Here is a 17,800-nt window from a genome sequence, read left to right on the forward strand (position 1 = left end):
AGCTTCCCTCAGCCCATCCCAATCCCTGTGATTTACATGTCTTAATATACAGTTTCAACTTTAAATAGAGAGATGAAGTCTGTGATATTTGTTTGGCTTCAGTAGCTAGATAACCTCTTCCTATTTCTGCTGCCATTATTAAATGAGCTAATATTGGCCTTATCGCTGTTGGCTTTAGAAGACAGCTGACTGGGTTTCTGTTTTCTCTGGCTGTGGTCCTGTGGTAATAGTGATCTGGGGTAAAGTAATATGATAGGTGTTTTCATCCCAGTGATGCTCTGTTGCTCTCCGCTGGTCTGTCTGTCTGTCTGTCTGTCTGTCTGTCTGTCTGTCTGTCTGTCTGTCTGTCTGTCTGTCTGTCTGTCTGTCTGTCTGTCTGTCTGTCTGTCTGTCTGTCTGTCAGGAAGGAAGGAAGGAAGGAAGGAAGGAAGGAAGGAAGGAAGGAAGGAAGGATCAGAGATTTTAGAGGATGAGAAGGCCACCGGGCTCAAGGCTGCCAGAGAGAACGAGAGAGAGAGAGAGAGAGAGAGAGAGAGAGAGAGAGAGAGAGAGAGAGAGAGAGAGAGAGAGAGAGGAGGGGGAGAATTTCGCTCTTCAAACACACCATTCTCTCCTCAGAAGCGCTAAGCACCTCTTTTATCTGCTCTTTCCTGCAGAGGAGCAGAGAGGAAGGGGAAGAGAGAGACCGGACAAAGAGTTGATAGGAGAGAAACAGACGGATGGACAGTGGTGGAGTCTCTTTGGTCAGTTCTCGTGCCTCAGGTAAAGTTCAGGGTTCGGTTCGGTCCGGTCCGTCCCAAACTGGTGCTGATGGGTAAACAAACAAAAAAGTAAACATCACATTAAGGAACATTTGAAATCTGATTCTTAGATAAATGAACCACAATCTGAATCCTTCATGTCTTTTATAGCACAAAGTATGACACGCAATGCTTCCTTTTTATTGATGGACCTACAACACTGATACCGGATAAAAACACAACTCCCTCCCCCTCCCTCCTCTCCCTCCCTCCCCCTCCTCTCCCCCCTCTCCCTCCCCCTCCCTCCTCTCCCTCCCTCCCTCCTCTCCCTCCCTCCTCTCCCTCCCCCTCCTCTCCCTCCTCTCCCTCCTCCGCCTCCTCTCCCTCCTCTCCCTCCCCCCCTTCTCCCTCCTCTCCCTTCTCTCCCTCCCCTCCCTCCTCTCCCTCCTCCGCCTCCTCTCCCTCCCCCCCTTCTCCCTCCTCTCCCTTCTCTCCCTCCCTCCTCTCCCTCTCCCTCCTCTCCCTCTCTCGCTATTTCTTTATCTCTCTCTCTCAGTTGGATTACTGGCACACTGATGAAAGGATAGATTCAGATAAATATGGTTAGATGAATTAAATTGTTCTGTCTCACCACATCAGTAGCCTAACTGTACTGTAGTTTCTGCTATCCTACATGAATTCAATAGGCTACCCTAAGAGGAGCCTTATTGTTTGGGGTTCACCGCTAGATGTCGTTGTGGAGTAATGGAGCCACATAGGCTCCAGTTCGTTTACCTGCATCAGGTTTATCCTCATCTTCTGGGGCGGGGAAAACTGATATTTTTCTCTGTGAGGAGGAGCTACTCTGGATCACCGGGCATGCATACGGCGGACTGAAGACACAGAGATTAACGGAGGATCTGTTACAGAGATTTAGATATCGGTGATGCCTGTCAGACTGCCCAATACAGTCTAATCATTAGGCTACAGCAGTCCGTGCAGACAGACCACAGCATTGCTCCGACCATCACTCTATCGTGGAGATAGGCTACACTCCGCAAGACCTGTCCCGTCGAAAACCCCACTCTACACGCAGGTAAGGCGCTCTGGAATGTAAAACGGGATTGCTGCAAGATTTGGGGAAATTCCTGGAGCATTTATGCTACAGACACATGTAGCCTACTTAACAGTAATTTTATCTTTCGAAAAGAACTGCATGCATTACGTTGTTTGTCAAAAACGTAGCAAAAAATTGTCAGATAAGTTTGGCAAATGGACAACATCGAAATGTTCTCCAGTTTTAAATAGGCATGTTTTTCTGCTTTAAAGATGTGATAAACCGGAGGTTTAAACCGGAGGTTGGTTGTTTTTTCATATGGCACTTCATAGTAGCCTGGGCCATGAAGTAATAGAGCGCAGTGTGTGAGTGGGTGTATGGTCGTTAAGTGGTGGGTTATAAAGTAATAACATTTAGGACACCAGGTCTATTACTGAGTCCATTAGACCTGTAGCCTACCATCTTCGAAGTCATTGGTACATTAAGGGAGCATGGGTCATAGTTCATCTCGCTTTGCGGGTCCTGGTCCCAGTGTGTGGTTTGTGTGGTTTGCTCTCCTCTCAGTCCCTCTCCTCATAATTGTTTTGACGGTGCCGCCTGGCTGTCGCCCTCCCCGGGCCCTGGGGGAAGTCCAGGGCGCAGACAGGCAGCCTAGGCCGGCCTCGACATGCTGAGTCCTGCCGCTTTCTGACGTCTGGAGCTTTGAACAACTGCTGCAGCGCTCACGGTGGAAATCAATCCCCTTTTCTCTCTGTGTCTCTGCTCCTCTGTCCCTCTCTCCCCCCAGCACACCGCCGCAGACTTTCATGTTTGAGTTAGAAAGGAAAAAGACAAGAAGAAACGGGAGAAAGAAAATGTAAATTATCTTCAAAAGCGAGTGTGGCGCCGCGGGATTAAATGGATGAAAGGATATAGCCTACTGATGCAGTAGCCTAATAACAAAAAACACACAGCATTGGTCATATTAAAAGCATAGGCCTATGATCATTATTTTTTTAAATATAAAAATCAAGCATAATAAACGTTTTTGTTGTTGCAGAATGTCAGTGATACAGCTAAAACCCGAGCTTGGCTACTAGGCTAACATTGAGTAGCCTAGTAAGGGATTTAGCTGGATCACTGACATTCTGCTCCATTTTTTTTTATTATGCATGATTTTTATATGACATTTTTAAAATCATTATGCTCTTTTGAAGGTCTAGGATAATGGTGAAGTGTGCCTGACAACCTTGGACTATATATAACAGGCCTAATATATTCAGTTTACAAATGAATGCAGATTTCTGTAGAACAAACACATGCAATCAGCTGATGTGAATATCCCTTCTCCAGATACATGGCAGAAATGTATAATATTATGTCAGATAATATTTAAACAATATGTAGCCTAATATATATTCAAATGTAACAAGCTTTTAAGCAGTTTCTGTGACTGCGCACATCTCAGTTCCCACTGTACACCATCATCACAGGAGGAGAGAGTTCCTGAATATACTGACCTCAGATCAAACAGGATGTTGAACTCCTTATCAGTAGATGTGTAGATAGATAATGATATGAGCTGACCTGTAGCTGATGTTGTTCTAACAACACTGTAATCTGAGCAACTCTTAACGACCATAGATTAACATGGTGTGTAAATGAAGGACTGTATGCTCTATGCATCAATTAACTTACAGTAGTAATTATGTTATAAACAAATATGTTTGAGGAGAGAACAGGGAGTAGAGGCAGAGGTCACTGCTCTCTCTCTCTCTCTCTCTCTCTTCTTCTGTATGGCTGGCTGTTTAAGGCTACAGAGACTTTGTCAGTCCATCAGACCAAATCCCAAGGTCCCATAACCCACTGCTCTGAGTCCTCTTACACAGTAGAGGCCAGCCTCAATCAGATCCCTGTACTAGGGAAGCCTGGTTCTTAACAAGGCTACAGATGCCGTAATCATTCTACACTAAACACAAATAGGCTGACAGGCAGAGAGTCAGTCGTTCTGCTGTCATGCTAAATAATAAGGAATAGAGAAAAGCAGACAGAAACCGTTTTGCCCACCTACTAATGTGTTAGAGAGACAAAGAGACACAGTAAATGACCCTGCCCACCTACAGTATTAACACTCAATAGACAAAGAGAGAGACGAAGGAGATATGGAGGGAGACGTTCTGCCCCAGTGGAGGTAAAGAAGGAGAGAGGGATCAGGGAGAGGAGACGATGAAAGACAGATCACCGTCAGATAGAAATCAAAGGGGCTACTGAGTGCAACTGCTGTAGTGTCTGTGTCTGTGTGTGTGTGTGTGTGTGTGTGTGTGTGTGTGTGTGGTGTCTCCTTTTCATGTGCGTTAAGAATTTGTTTTTCCGGCCCTCTGAGAGGGGAGCTGACAATCAGTCTGTAATTAAAGCAATCAGAAGATGAAGAGACTACACCAGACACACATGCACACAGTTGTATCAGTACAGCCCTGTGATAATATGAACCTGTTTAAGTCTGGGAGTTTAGTTTTCAGAAAACATGGAAACAATCAGATTTGAGCTTTATCTCCATGAATCATCTGAAGCTATTTATTTATTTAACCTTTATTTAACTAGGCAAGTCAGTTAAGAACAAATTCTTATTTACAATGACGGCCTACCACGGCCAAACCCAGACGACGCTGGGCAAATTGTGCACCGCCCTATGGGACTCCCAATCACGGTCGGTTGTGATACAGCCTGGAATCAAACCAGGGTCTGTAGTCACGCCTCTAGCACTGAGATGCAGTGCCTTAGACCTCTGCGCCACACGGGAGCCCCAAAGATGGTAGTCCTTCACTAGATAAATCTATCTCTATCCCTTCCATCCCTTTCTCTCTCCCAACTGCTGGTGAGTGTGTGAGTGCATTTCAATGTGTATTTGATACTTGTGTTGTTTGTTTTCAATAGAACTTTCCAGCCAACAAACTGTAAGCAGCAGGATGGTGTGTGTGTGTGTGTGTGTGTGTGTGTGTGTGTGTGTGTGTGTGTGTGTGTGTGTGTGTGTGTGTGTTTGCACACATGCACGTGTATGTGAGAAAGGATTTAGTTGGGCTCTTGAGTGCATCTCCTTCCTGATTGATGAGAGTGAGAAGCCATTTCCTAATCTGACATAGTCATTATCGACTCACAGTAAATATCCATTACGGGGTTAAACATTCATTTCCGTTACATCCTTTAGGTGACAGATCCCATCTGTTACCACTGAGTTTTTACCCCCAAGCCATAAGACTCCTGAACAGGTAATCAAATGGCTACCTGGACTATTTGCATTGGGTGCCCCTCCCAACCCCTCTTTTACACTGCTGCTACTCTCTGTTTATCATATATGCACATTCACTTCAACTATACATTCATGTACATACTACCTCAATTGGCCCGACCAACCAGTGCTCCCGCACATTGGCTAACCGGGCTATCTGCATTGTGTCCCGTCACCCACCACCTGCTAACCCCTCTTTTACACTACTGTTACTCTCTGTTCATCATATATGCATAGTCACTTTAACCATATCTACATGTACATACTACCTCAATCAGTCTGACTAACTGGTGTCTGTATGTAGCCTCACTACTGTTATAGCCTCGCTACTGTATATAGCCTCGCTACTGTTATTTTTCACTGTCTTTTTACTGTTGTTTTTATTTCTTTACTTACCTACACACACATACACACACACACACACACACACACACACACACACACACACACACACACACACACACACACACACACACACACACACACACACACACCTTTTTTTCGCACTATTGGTTAGAGCCTGTAAGTAAGCATTTCACTGTAAGGTCTACACCTGTTGTATTCGGCGCACGTGACAAATAAACTTTGATTTGATTTGAGTTCCTGATCAGGGAACTGGGGTGAGGATTAGAGAGAGATAGGGTTAATGTAGAGGAAGGGAGCTTGGGATATCATAAGGGTTCTGGGTTAGGGATATGGGGAGGGTTGGGGATTGGGGAACAGAGAGATGCAAACCTTTTTTAAACTAACCTTGGGCCCTATTCAATCAAATCTGTTTACCAGGTTTACAGAACCAACTTCAAAACATATTTTGCTACAAGAGTGAACATTAGGAATCACGTAGAAAGTTAAACTAGACTGGATATCTAGGATCATTCTGAACATTTGTCACTTTAGGGGAGGAATGTCTGATCCTGTGGTATAGGTGGAATATTTCCCAGTGTTCCCTATAGCAGTTTCCCAAACTCGGTCCTGAATCAGCTGTGTAATGTGTGTGTGTGTGTGTGTGTGTGTGTGTGTGTGTGTGTGTGTGTGTGTGTGTGTGTAGATGATTGCCCCTGCTGCGTCTCTAGGGGGACTTTCCAATAGATTAGTCTGTCTGAATACCAACACTGACAACCCTGACAGGATCACTAATGACTTAATAACAGTTAATAGTTACAGATAATTGGAACTGTTAGATCAGATTAAGTATACGCTGGCTACTATTCACTCTGATTTACTGCTGTAATGGAAAACTATTGTTGCAAATAACTAATGCAGTATAAAATGCTGAAATTGTTTTACATTGTTCATTGGCGGGTGAGATACATCCCAAATGAAACTGTGTGCCAGGATGTTACTAGAACGCTAAATCACCTTCAGTCAACATGGTACTGATAAATACAGTTGCTCAACCTGCTCCATCCTGCTAATTAGTGATGGTTATTGAGAGAGAGAGAGAGAGAGAGAGAGAGAGAGAGAGAGAGAGAGAGAGAGAGAGAGAGAGAGAGAGGTAGGAAGAGGGAGGGATGTTAGAGGGAGGAGAGAGAGAGAGAGAGAGAGAGGTACGAGGTAGGAAGAGGGAGGGATGTTAGAGGGAGGAGAGAGAGAGAGAGTGAGAGAGAGAGAGAGAGAGAGAGAGGAACAGGTTTAGGGAACAGAACCCAAAACCAGAAAACAATTACATTTTTCGAGAAACAGAATCAGAACCGGGAACGAAAGTGATCTATAGTGTTCCGGAAGAGATCTGTTATTTTGTGCATGTGTAGGCTACCTGCCCCTCCCCTTCCAAAGCATAGCCTACTACTGATGTTAGTAGGCTAGTAGACTTTGATTAAGAAATTAGGGAGAGATATATTTTTAATTAGAGAAGAATGGATTAACTTTTTCATTGCTAGTTAAGGATACTATAGTTATTACATTTCACATCGGATTAATTAACTGCAAAACAGGAAGACATGTTTTTATTTAAATTCTGGTGCCACTCTGAACACAAGCATGTTAGCTAGCTGGCTAGTTTTGGTCCAACATAAAGCCATCTCTCTGAAGTTCTAAGACATTCAAAGTTCCTTCATAGAAGCTGATCTTCGTAGGTATAATTCTCTTGGCCTAATTCAGTTAATGCATGTCATAACAACAAGATGCCCAGCGCTTCATGCCTCCTCCTCCACTCTCTCTCTTTCAGTCGCATCTTGTCTTTCCAATGCATGTAAATAGCTTGCCCACTCCATAGCAAGCTGCTCTATTTGCACTGGTTGGTGAATTCATTTAATGTTGAGCTAAATGTACCCCAAAAATATATTTTGAGGTTTAAAAGGAGCAGAAAGGAACAATATAAACTGTTACTTTTTGGGGGTTAGAATCGGTTCAGAATATTATTTTGCTGTTCGGATCAGTGCAACGGAACGAAAAAATAATGGTTCTGTTCAGAACCAAACAATTGAAAAAACTTAGGTTCCAACCCCTGATACCAAACCTATATTTCAAGCTGCAACCAATTTCTTTCAACACTCAACTTACTTTTACACCTTTGGTTAAACCCTATAAATAACAAATACAAACTAATATTTTGTGTAGTCTAAGAACAGCCCATTTTTTCATCTTGTTCCAAGTTCACTTTTCAATTTGGAATTACGTATCCACATTTATTCAATTGAGTGACAAGAAATTAAATAAATTCCCTTTAAATCAAGAAATTAAAGGGGGATGATTTAACAAGGGCATTCGCGAAAAAAGCACTGTCGTTGCACCAATGTGTACTTAACCATAAACATCAATGCCTTTCTTTAAAATCAATACACAAGTATATATTTTAAACCTGCATATTTAGTTAATATTGCCTGCTAACATGAATTTCTTTAACTAGGGAAATTGTGTCACTTCTCTTACGTTCTGTGCAAGCAGAGTCAGGGTATATGCAGCAGTTTGGGCTGCCTGGCTCGTTGCGAACTGTGTGAAGACCATTAATTTCTAACAAAGACCGTAATTAATTTGCCAGAATTGTAAATAATTATGACATTACATTGAAGGTTGTGCAATGTAACAGCAATATTTAGTCTTAGGGATGCCACCCGTTAGATAAAATACGGACCGGTTCTGTATTTTACTGAAAGAATAAACGTTTTGTTTTCGAAATGATAGTTTCCGGATTTGACCATATTAATGACCTAAGGCTCGTATTTCTGTGTGTTATTATATTATAATTAAATATATGATTTGATATTTGATAGAGCCATCTGACTGAGCGGTGGTAGGCACCAGCAGGCTCGAAAGCATTCATTCAAACAGCACTTTCGTGCGTTTGCCAGCAGCTCTTCACTGTGCTTCAAGCATTGTGCTGTTTATGACTTCAAGACTATCAACTCCCGAGATTAGGCTGGCAATACTATAGTGCCTATAAGAACATTCAATAGTCAAAGGTATATGAAATACAAATGGTATCGAGAGAAATAGTCCTATAATTCCTATAATAACTACAACCTAAAACTTCTTAACTGGGAATATTGAACCACCAGCTTTCATATGTTCTCATGTTCTGAGCAAGGAACTTAAACGTTAGCTTTTTTACATGGCACATATTGCACTTTTACTTTCTTCTCCAACACTGTGTTTTTGCATTATTTAAACCAAATTGAACATGTTTCATTATTTATTTGAGACTAAATTGATTTTATTTATTTATTATATTAAGTTAAAATAAAAGTGTTCATTCAGTATTGTTGTAATTGTAATTATTATAAATATACTGCTCAAAAAAATAAAGGGAACACTTAAACAACACATCGTAGATCTGAATGAAAGAAATAATCTTATTAAAATACTTTTTTCTTTACATAGTTGAATGTGCTGACAACAAAATCACACAAAAATAATCAATGGAAATCCAATTTATCAACCCATGGAGGTCTGGATTTGGAGTCACACTCAAAATTAAAGTGGAAAACCACACTACAGGCTGATCCAACTTTGATGTAATGTCCTTAAAACAAGTCAAAATGAGGCTCAGTAGTGTGTGTGGCCTCCACGTGCCTGTATGACCTCCCTACAACGCCTGGGCATGCTCCTGATGAGGTGGCGGATGGTCTCCTGAGGGATCTCCTCCCAGACCTGGACTAAAGCATCCGCCAACTCCTGGACAGTCTGTGGTGCAACGTGGCATTGGTGGATGGAGCGAGACATGATGTCCCAGATGTGCTCAATTGGATTCAGGTCTGGGCCAGTCCATAGCCTCAGGTCTGGGCCAGTCCACGGGCGGGCCAGTCCATAGCATCATTGCCTTCCTCTTGTAGGAACTGCTGACACACTCCAGCCACATGAGGTCTAGCATTGTCTTGCATTAGGAGGAACCCAGGGCCAACCGCACCAGCATATGGTCTCACAAGGGGTCTGAGGATCTCATGTCGGTACCTAATGGCAGTCAGGCTACCTCTGGCGAGCACATGGAGGGCTGTGCGGCCCCCCAAAGAAATGCCACCCCACACCATGACTGACCCACCGCCAAACCGGTCATGCTGGAGGATGTTGCAGGCAGCAAAATGTTCTCCACGGCGTCTCCAGACTCTGTCACGTCTGTCACGTGCTCAGTGTGAACCTGCTTTCATCTGTGAAGAGCGCCAGTGGCGAATTTGCCAATCTTGGTGTTCTCTGGCAAATGCCAAACGTCCTGCACGGTGTTGGGCTGTAAGCACAACCCCCACCTGTGGACGTCGGGCCCTCATACCACCCTCTGTCTGTTTCTGACCGTTTGAGCAGACACATGCACATTTGTGGCCTGCTGGAGGTCATTTTGCAGGGCTCTGGCAGTGCTCCTCCTGCTCCTCCTTGCACAAAGGCGGAGGTAGCGGTCCTGCTGCTGGGTTGTTGCTGGACACTACGCTGACAGACACAGCAAACCTTCTTGCCACAGCTCGCATTGATGTGCCATCCTGGATGAGCTGCACTACCTGAGCCACTTGTGTGGGTTGTAGACTCCGTCTCATGCTACCACTAGAGTGAAAGCACCGCCAGCATTCAAAAGTGACCAAAACATCAACCAGGAAGGATAGGAACTGAGAAGTGGTCTGTGGTCCCCACCTGCAGAACCACTCCTTTATTGGGGGTGTCTTGCTAATTGCCTATAATTTCCACCTGTTGTCTATTCCATTTGCACAACAGCATGTGAAATGTATTGTCAATCAGTGTTGCTTCCTAAGTGGACAGTTCGATTTCACAGAAGTGTGATTGACTTGGAGTTACATTGTGTTGTTTAAGTGTTCCCTTTATTTTTTGGAGCAGTATATATTTATTTATATAAAATCGGCCGATTAATCGGTATCGGGGTTTTTGGTCCGCCAATAATCGGTATCGGTATCGGCGTCGAAAAATCATAATTGGTTGACCTCTAATATATATATATATATATATATATATATATATATTTTTTTTTGTGCTGGCACCCCGAGCTGCCCATGTCGCCAATACCTAAATCCGCCTATACCTAAATCCGCCACTGGTCCTTTGCCAAGATAATCTATCCACCTGACAGATGTGGCATATCAAGAAGCTGATTAAACAGCATGATCATAACATAGGTGCGCCTTGTGCGGGGGACAATAAAAGGCCACTCTAAAATGTGCAGTTTTGTCATGTGGCACAATGCCACAGATGACTCAAGTTTTGGGGGAGCGTGCAACTGGCATGCTCACTCTAACTGTAGGAATGGTATGGGAAGGCATAAGCTACAGACAACGAACATTATTGCATTTTATCTATGGCAATGTTTGGGATGCTCTGGGTCGATGTGTACGACAGCGTGTTCCAGTTCCGGCCAATATCCAGAAACTTCGTACAGCCATTGAAGAGGAGTGGGACAACATTCCACAGGCCACAATCAACAGCCTGATCAACTCCATGCAAAGGACATGTGTTGCTCTGCATGAGGAAAATGGTGGTCACACCAGATACTGACTGGTTTTCTGATTCAAATTTTTGTATTAAGGTATCTGTGACCAACAGATGCATATTCCAAGTCATGTGAAATCCATAGATTAGGTCCTTTTGAATATATTTCAATTGACTGATTTCCTTATATGAACTGTAACTGTAAAATCTTTGAAATTGTTGCATGTTGCATTTATATTTTTGTACTAAATATATTGTTTCTTGTTTGTTCTGTATTATGATCGTGGTGATCAATGCTTTGTATTTGTGTACCTTTAAAAATAGATATATCTAATTTTTGAGTGACAGCCCACGGGTGGATTCAAGCTGACTATTAAAGTATAGGAATGTATATATTGTGCATGTAGCCTCCGCCAACTAGAAAATAATTAAATAAATAAAGATAAAAATGTAATAAAAAAAAAACAATAGGTTGAACTAACCAAAGCGTAATTTTCATCATTCCTATCAGTAAAAGCACTTCAGATGAACAACAACGTCGTCCCACTTTTTAAAGTGTATCATCACGTCCGTAAAAGTGATCTCCTCTGTAAGCCAATGCCTAAGGAGAGTCTCTCCTTTCTAATGCTTTACTGTGCCAGGCAATCTGTACGGTCTCTGTCTTATAAGCCATGCCTGAGGTGTGGGTCTGTAGAAAGTATTTATTTGTGCCTGAGGAGTGGGTCTGTATAAAGTAGTTCTTTGTGCCTGAGGTGTGGGTCTGTAGAAAGTATTTATTTGTGCCTGAGGTGTGGGTCTGTAGAAAGTATTTATTTGTGCCTGAGGTGTGGGTCTGTAGAAAGTATTTCTTTGTGCCTGAGGTGTGGGTCTGTAGAAAGTATTTATTGTGCCTGGGGTGTGGGTCTGTATAAAGTAGTTCTTTGTGCCTGAGGTGTGGGTCTGTATAAAGTAGTTCTTTGTGCCTGAGGTGTGGGTCTGTATAAAGTAGTTATTTGTGCCTGAGGTGTGGGTCTATAGAAAGTATTTCTTTGTGCCTGAGGTGTGGGTCTGTATAAAGTATTTATTTGTGCTCGAGGTGTGGGTCTGTATAAAGTATTTCTTTGTGCTCGAGGTGTGGGTCTGTATAAAGTATTTATTTGTGCCTGAGGTGTGGGTCTGTATAAAGTATTTCTTTGTGCCTGAGGTGTGGGTCTGTAGAAAGTATTTATTTGTGCCTGAGGTGTGGGTCTGTAGAAAGTATTTCTTTGTGCCTGAGGTGTGGGTCTGTATAAAGTATTTCTTTGTGCCTGAGGTGTGGGTCTGTATAAAGTATTTCTTTGTGCCAGAGGTGTGGGTCTGCAGAAAGTCGTTCTTTGTGCCTGAGCTGTGGGTCTGTAGAAAGTCTTTATTTGTACCCGAGGTGCAGGTCTGTATAAAGTATTTCTTTGTGCCTGAGGTGTGGGTCTGTATAAAGTATTTCTTTGTGCCTGAGGTGTGGGTCTGTATAAAGTATTTCTTTGTGCCTGAGGTGCAGGTCTGCAGAAAGTCTTTATTTGTGCCTGAGGTGTGGGTCTGTATAAAGTATTTCTTTGTGCCTGAGGTGTGGGTCTGTAGAAAGTATTTCTTTGTGCCCGAGGTGTGGGTCTGTATAAAGTATTTCTTTGTGCCTGAGGTGTGGGTCTGTAGAAAGTATTTCTTTGTGCCCGAGGTGTGGGTCTGTATAATGTATTTATTTGTGCCTGAGGTGTGGGTCTGTAGAAAGTATTTCTTTGTGCTCGAGGTGTGGGTCTGTAGAAAGTATTTCTTTGTGCCTGAGGTGTGGGTCTGTAGAAAGTATTTCTTCGTGCTCGAGGTGTGGGTCTGTAGAAAGTATTTCTTTGTGCTCGAGGTGTGGGTCTGTAGAAAGTATTTCTTTGTGCCTGCGGTGTGGGTCTGTAGAAAGTATTTATTTGTGCTCGAGGTGCGGGTCTGTATAAAGTAGTTCTTTGTGCTCGAGGTGCAGGTCTGTAGAAAGTATTTCTTTGTGCCTGAGGTGTGGGTCTGTATAAAGTATTTCTTTGTGCCTGAGGTGTGGGTCTGTAGAAAGTATTTCTTTGTGCCTGAGGTGTGGGTCTGTATAAAGTATTTCTTTGTGCCTGAGGTGTGGGTCTGTATAAAGTATTTCTTTGTGCCTGAGGTGTGGGTCTGTATAAAGTATTTCTTTGTGCCTGAGGTGTGGGTCTGTATAAAGTATTTATTTGTGCCCGAGGTGTGGGTCTGTATAAAGTAGTTCTTTGTGCTCGAGGTGTGGGTCTGTCTAAAGTATTTCTTTGTGCTCGAGGTGTGGGTCTGTATAAAGTATTTCTTTGTGCCCGAGGTGTGGGTCTGTATAAAGTATTTCTTTGTGCCTGAGGTGTGGGTCTGTATAAAGTATTTATTGTGCCTGAGGTGTGGGTCTGTATAAAGTAGTTCTTTGTGCCCGAGGTGTGGGTCTGTATAAAGTATTTCTTTGTGCCTGAGGTGTGGGTCTGTATAAAGTATTTCTTTGTGCCTGAGGTGTGGGTCTGTATAAAGTATTTATTTGTGCCTGAGGTGTGGGTCTGTATAAAGTAGTTATTTGTGCCTGAGGTGTGGGTCTGTATAAAGTATTTATTTGTGCCTGAGGTGTGGGTCTGTAGAAAGTATTTCTTTGTGCCTGAGGTGTGGGTCTGTAGAAAGTATTTCTTTGTGCCTGAGGTGTGGGTCTGTATAAAGTATTTCTTTGTGCCTGAGGTGTGGGTCTGTAGAAAGTCTTTATTTGTACCCGAGGTGCAGGTCTGTATAAAGTATTTCTTTGTGTCCGAGGTGTGGGTCTGTATAAAGTATTTATTTGTACCCGAGGTGCAGGTCTGTATAAAGTATTTCTTTGTGCCAGAGGTGTAGGTCTGCAGAAAGTCGTTCTTTGTGCCCGAGGTGCAGGTCTGTATAAAGTATTTCTTTGTGCCCGAAGTGCAGGTCTGTATAAAGTATTTCTTTGTGCCCGAGGTGTGGGTCTGTCATGCCGTTAATGACACAGATAATGACTGTCAGTGTGTTTATGTGAGATTAACTCTCGTTTGAAGATTAATACCCTGGGGCCTGGGGAGACTGAGGTTGGCTTTTAACACAGACATGTCCCGACAGGAAGGAGAGGGAGAGGGAGGGATAGGGAAGGAGGAAGAGAGGGAGAGAGAAGGAGAGAGGAGGGACAAATAGAGGGAGAGGTGGGGGACAGATGGGGAGAAGAATATGAGTGAGAGGCAGAGAGGAAGTGGGAGAGAGCAAAGGGAGTAAGATGGAGCTAGAGGGATCGGAAAGAGTGAGGGAGCTAGAGGGATCGGAAAGAGTGAGGGAGCTAGAGGGATCGGAAAGAGTGAGGGAGCTAGAGGGATAGGAAAGGGTGAGGGAGCTAGAGGGATAGGAAAGGGTGAGGGAGCTAGAGGGATAGGAAAGGGTGAGGGAGCTAGAGGGATAGGAAAGGGTGAGGGAGCTAGAGGGATAGGAAAGGGTGAGGGAGCTAGAGGGATAGGAAAGGGTGAGGGAGCTAGAGGGATAGGAAAGGGTGAGGGAGCTAGAGGGATAGGAAAGGGTGAGGGAGCTAGAGGGATAGGAAAGGGTGAGGGAGCTAGAGGGATAGGGATAGGGAATAGAAAGGGCGGGAGCTAGAGGGATAGGAAAGAGTGATGGAGGAAGAGAGTGAGAGAAAGAGCGAGAGAAGGGAGAGAGATGCTCTTGAAATAGAGTGATGCATTCCAGTCCAGGGGAGTAGGGAGTGTGTGTGTGTGTGTGTGTGTGTGTGTGTGGATGTGGGTGTGTGCGGGGTGCAGGGGACTCACGGGGGTTTGAGGGGCTGGAGCCTGATGAAAGCATCAGGGTGAGTGTGCGTGTGTGCGTGTGTGTTCGTTTAGTCTGATAATGAGGTGCTCGGGGCAGCGTCGTTTGGCAGCTCTCACTTCCTGTTCAGAAGACAAGCTTTTTATCAAAACAAAAAGTTACATTTTCTTCTTTTATCCTGAAAGCCCGACAGCCACTGGGTCTCCTAAACACACACGCACACACACACACACACGAGCGCATGCACGCAAGCACGCACACACACAAACACTCCACAATGATTTGCACAATTAAACTAATTTCAGCTCAGAAGTCAGGTCTGTGTGTGTGTGTGTGTGTGTGTGTGTGTGTGTGTGTGTGTGTGTGTGTGTGTGTGTGTGTGTGTGTGTGTGTGTGTGTGTGTGTGTGTGTGTGTGTGTGTGTGTGTGTGTGTGTGTGTGTGTGTGTTTAGGAGACCCAGTGCATGGGGGCTGTGATTAAACAGGATCAAAGGGAAAAGGACGTGACCCTTTCAGACGATCAGCTCCGTTCAACATGTGAACGTTTCTCTCCAGTTACAGTAGCACCTTGATCTGGAACACAGGAACCGTCCTGGGGACCGACCCTCTCCCATCACCACTTACCCACCACCCCCGGCCCAAAATCCCCCATCCAGTCTCCTGAAACCATGAAAGAAAGAGGGCGTGGATTTCATCTCCCTCTGATTAATTCAAGTAGTGTAGTCGATCTAATCTGTGTTTGATTGACTGACTGTGTATTAGTGTAGTAGTTAGTGGTAACTCTATCTCTGATTCCCATCAGTTGTTTTGTTAGTGATCGTCAGTGTCTCTCCAGCTCTTCAGTTGAGCTGTCACAGAGAGAGAGAAGAGTCGGGGTGTCAGAGGGTACACAATGCTCTTTTCTCCTGCTGTGTGTGTGTGTGTGTGTGTGTGTGTGTGTGTGTGTGTGTGTGTGTGTGTGTGTGTGTGTGTGTGTGTGTGTGTGTGTGTGATACCTGCAGAGTTAGGGTGACAGCGGGACCCCTATAGCAGACAGGCTAAACTCGTTCTCTCTTTATGGATCATCTGATACAATAACAGATCCATGAATAGAACTATTACACACACTGCATGGTGCTGCATACAGTACACACTAACACTACAGTACACCAACACTACGTACACTAACACTACAGTACACACTAACACTACAGTACACACTAACACTACAGTACACCAACACTACAGTACACCAACACTACAGTACACCAACACTACAGTACACACTAACACTACAGTACACACTAACACTACAGTACACCAACACTACAGTACACCAACACTACAGTATACACTAACACTACAGTACACTAACACTACAGTACACACTAACACTACAGTACACCAACACTACAGTACACCAACACTACAGTACACACTAACACTACAGTACACCAACACTACAGTACACACCAACACTACAGTACACCAACACTACAGTACACCAACACTACAGTACACACCAACACTACAGTACACACCAACACTACAGTACACACCAACACTACAGTACACCAACACTACAGTACACCAACACTACAGTACACACCAACACTACAGTACACCAACACTACAGTACACACCAACACTACAGTACACCAACACTACAGTACACACTAACACTACAGTACATACTAACACTACAGTACACACCAACACTACAGTACACACCAACACTACAGTACACACCAACACTACAGTACACACCAACACTACAGTACACCAACACTACAGTACACACCAACACTACAGTACACCAACACTACAGTACACACCAACACTACAGTACACACCAACACTACAGTACACACCAACACTACAGTACACACCAACACTACAGTACACACCAACACTACAGTACACACTAACACTACAGTACACACCAACACTACAGTACACACCAACACTACAGTACACACCAACACTATAGTACACCAACACTACAGTACACACCAACACTACAGTACACACCAACACTACAGTACACACCAACACTACAGTACACACCAACACTACAGTACACCAACACTACAGTACACACCAACACTACAGTACACACCAACACTACAGTACACACCAACACTATAGTACACCAACACTACAGTACACACCAACACTACAGTACACACCAACACTACAGTACACACCAACACTACAGTACACCAACACTACAGTACACACCAACACTACAGTACACCAACACTACAGTACACACCAACACTACAGTACACACCAACACTACAGTACACCAACACTACAGTACACAGCAACACTACAGTACACTAACACTACAATACACCAACACTACAGTACACAGCAACACTATAGCCTCTTAATGTCTGGAGAAAGGCTTTGTTCAATCTCTCCACAGTAAAAAGCCAGCTAATTCTCTCTTTTCCTCTCTCTCTTTTCCTTCTCTCTCTTTCTCTCGCTCTCTCTCAACCTGTTGTTTCTTGCATATGGTGCAATTATCTGTCAGAGAGACTCCATGAGAAATTTACTTGATAACAATAATTACTGTGTGTGTGTGTGTGTGTGTGTGTGTGTGTGTGTGTGTGTGTGTGTGTGTGTGTTGTCTTACACAACCTCTCCGCTTCAGAGACTGTTTTTGTCTTAGTTACTATTCAAATACATATTTGCAGTGAATATAATTCCCCCTAAAGACAGGCAGACAGGCTTAGATGTTGCCCATCCTGTGGGTCTGAGTCAGAATGTCTTGCATGTGAATTTCCCCGTCCAATATTGGGTTTGTCTAAATTATTTTATGTACTGTGTGTTTGTGTGAGAGTGAGCTACACTTCCTTAGTATGTTACTACACTCTTTGAAAAAAGGGATCCAAAAGGGTTCTTCAGCTGTCCTCATAGGAGAACCCTTTTTGGTTCCAGGTAAAACCCTTTTAAGTTCCAGGTAGAACCCTCTGTAAAAAGGGTTATGGGGACAGCCAAAGAACCCTTGTAGGTTCTAGATAGCACCTTTTTTTAAAGAGTGTAGGGATGTATAGAAACAGTATGGGACTAATTCAAGATTTGGGAGGTAAAACACTTGGAC

At 43.7% G+C, this 17,800-nt stretch overlaps 1 protein-coding gene across 1 annotated transcript in view; it reads left to right on the plus strand.

Annotated features, from left to right (window-relative positions):
* Window positions 1-1,564: 1,564 nt before the first annotated feature.
* LOC106586511 (tumor necrosis factor receptor superfamily member EDAR) overlaps window positions 1,565-17,800 on the plus strand; it is a 46,852-nt gene continuing 30,616 nt past the window's right edge. Inside the window, exon 1 of the mRNA XM_014173897.2 lies at window positions 1,565-1,815. The gene's annotated coding sequence lies outside the window, so the exon portion shown is untranslated. The remainder of the gene's footprint in view (window positions 1,816-17,800) is intronic.

The sequence above is a fragment of the Salmo salar genome, chromosome ssa25 (assembly GCF_905237065.1).
Source record: "Salmo salar chromosome ssa25, Ssal_v3.1, whole genome shotgun sequence".
Taxonomy (NCBI): domain Eukaryota; kingdom Metazoa; phylum Chordata; class Actinopteri; order Salmoniformes; family Salmonidae; genus Salmo; species Salmo salar.